We start from the raw sequence: 2,437 nt of genomic DNA, 5'->3' as shown, positions 1-2,437 counted from the left end.
AATATATTTGGAAACTTTGGTAAAAATTTAATCATTTTCACACAAATCACCCTCAATAATTTAAATTGTTACTGATTTCTTGCAAATGAGGGCATTGCAAGATCTTAAGTGTGGGAAGGGATTAAATTCTTTCGGATTTTAAAATTTTTTACTTTATACATTTGGTTACCATTAAAAATACTAGTAAAGCAGTAGTTGTATTAGAATCTAGTGCTCTCTGATAAAAAAGAACAGCCCTAGTCTTATATACTGACTACCCAATTCTAGTAAAATTTTTCAAAATTTTCAATTAAATGAATTCAAAATCATGTTTATACATATTTATGAACGATAAAACTAGGTTTTAACACCGAAATTATTGTTACCTCGGAAAGGACATAAATTGAGAAACAAACTAAAATGTTAAAATTCATTTAAAATGGAATAGAGGACGATAAAAAGAAAAATAAAAAGCCAAGTGTGGGAAAATTTACCAAGTTATTTTAAACATATGCCACATATATTTGTAACAAATAACTGAAAATACTTTTGCTTTGGACTAAACTAAACTGTTTTACCCAATGAAAGAAAAGAAGAGATGGATCTACACGATGAATCAATTCCATCATTAAAAGGAAGTAAAGTCTTCCGAAAAGGACACGCGCTTCTTGATTTAGGTCATGAAGTTGTCGTTCAGACCAGCTGTAGGTTGACGAAAAATCTAGAAAAGTCATCACTAAAATCAGCAGGAAATCCACGGACCTCAGCATTAAACAGGGTCGTCAAGTGGTCAGATTTATCCTAACCATGAGAAGGATTTATCTCGTACAATGGGGGGGCACCATGCAAATTAGCTGGATAAGACTAATGAATCAGATCCCCAGAAAGGATAATCTCCTTAAAGATTAAAAATCAGCTTTTAAGACTGATATTACTCAATCCTAGAGATTGACCTTAAAGATTGAGAATTCAAACTCATGGAATTCAATGATATCTAAACTCGAGCTGAATCGAGAAAATATTTTGATCAAAATTATAAACCGATTTGTTTTCTGAAAACCCTATTTTCAATGCGTTCATTACCATTGAACGTAAAATCCTAGGAATTCACCTGGAATTCATTAGGTCACCTGAACTAAATCGGGTGTCAACCGTAAGAACGGTGGTTGCATAGCATGGTCAAAGACAGGACCTTGTGCCAGACCGAAAAATTATAAGGGTGAGCTTTACTATTGCTCCTACCAAGGATAGTAATTGCGTCCGACACGTTATAGACCATAATCAAAAGCATGTCACGGGACATTGCCTTAAAACAGTTGCTTGTTCAACGCTTTCCTTTACAACCGGACGGTAGTTTGCCGAAAGGTAATATACGGAACAAGTAAACTGGACGTGTTGCTTTCCAAATACAAGGTTAGCAAGTGGGTGACACAAAACCGCAAGTTTTGAGCTAAAATTTTCAAATCTGAAACCCACCAAACCCACAAAAATATTTTGCAAACACCGGTAAAGGGTTATTCCGGAAAACTTATCTAGGGTAAAAACTAGATTTAATTTTCAAAAGATCAAATGTTTTCATAAAGATCCAATTTCCTTAATGGATCTAAATTTTTATAGTCATGTGGGACTGTAAACCATATCGTTACTACCATTGTTTATACCGCCGTATAGAAATCACTGATGTACAAAGTGTGAAGAATAAAGAAGTGATTCTAGTATTTCAAGACGATATTGCTTGAGGACAAGCAACGCTCAAGTGTGGGAATATTTGATAATGCTAAAAACGAACATATATTTCATAGCATTATTCCTCAAGAAAGACAAGCTTTTAGTTGCAATTGTTCTATTTACAAGTGATATTCGTTTAAATAATAAAAGGTGAAGACAAAAGACAGATTCGACGAATTGAAGACGCAAACGACCAAAAAGCTCAAAAGTACAAAAGACAATCAAAAAGGTTCCAATTATTGATAAGAAACGTCTCGAAATCACAGAAGTACAAGATTCAAAACGCAAAGTACAAGATATTAAATTGTACGCAAGGACGTTCGAAAATCCGGAACCGGGACTAGAGTCAACTCTTAACGCTCGACGCAACGGACTAAAAATTACAAGTTAACTATGTATATAAATATAATATAATATATAATTAATTATATTAATTATATATATATATTATATATATATAATAAAAACCGTCGGCAGCAGGAAACTCCAAGGGAGTGAATTGTAAATACCTCTCCGCGACTCGCGGAGTTTGAGGGGCATTTTGCCGCGAGTCGCGGAGCCCCAAAATTCACTTCTGGCTATAAAGCCAACCGAATTCTGATCGAATTTAACATCTTATTTCTCAATCTCTCTCTCAATATATACGTAATATATTTATATTTATAATTTATATTTTAATTTTAATTATAATTCTAATAATAAGGGTATGTTAGCGAATGTTGTAAGGGTG

Source organism: Rutidosis leptorrhynchoides, chromosome 9 (assembly GCF_046630445.1).
Source record: "Rutidosis leptorrhynchoides isolate AG116_Rl617_1_P2 chromosome 9, CSIRO_AGI_Rlap_v1, whole genome shotgun sequence".
Classification (NCBI taxonomy): domain Eukaryota; kingdom Viridiplantae; phylum Streptophyta; class Magnoliopsida; order Asterales; family Asteraceae; genus Rutidosis; species Rutidosis leptorrhynchoides.
The sequence above is the reverse complement of the archived record's forward strand: the minus strand, read 5'-3'. Positions refer to the sequence as shown.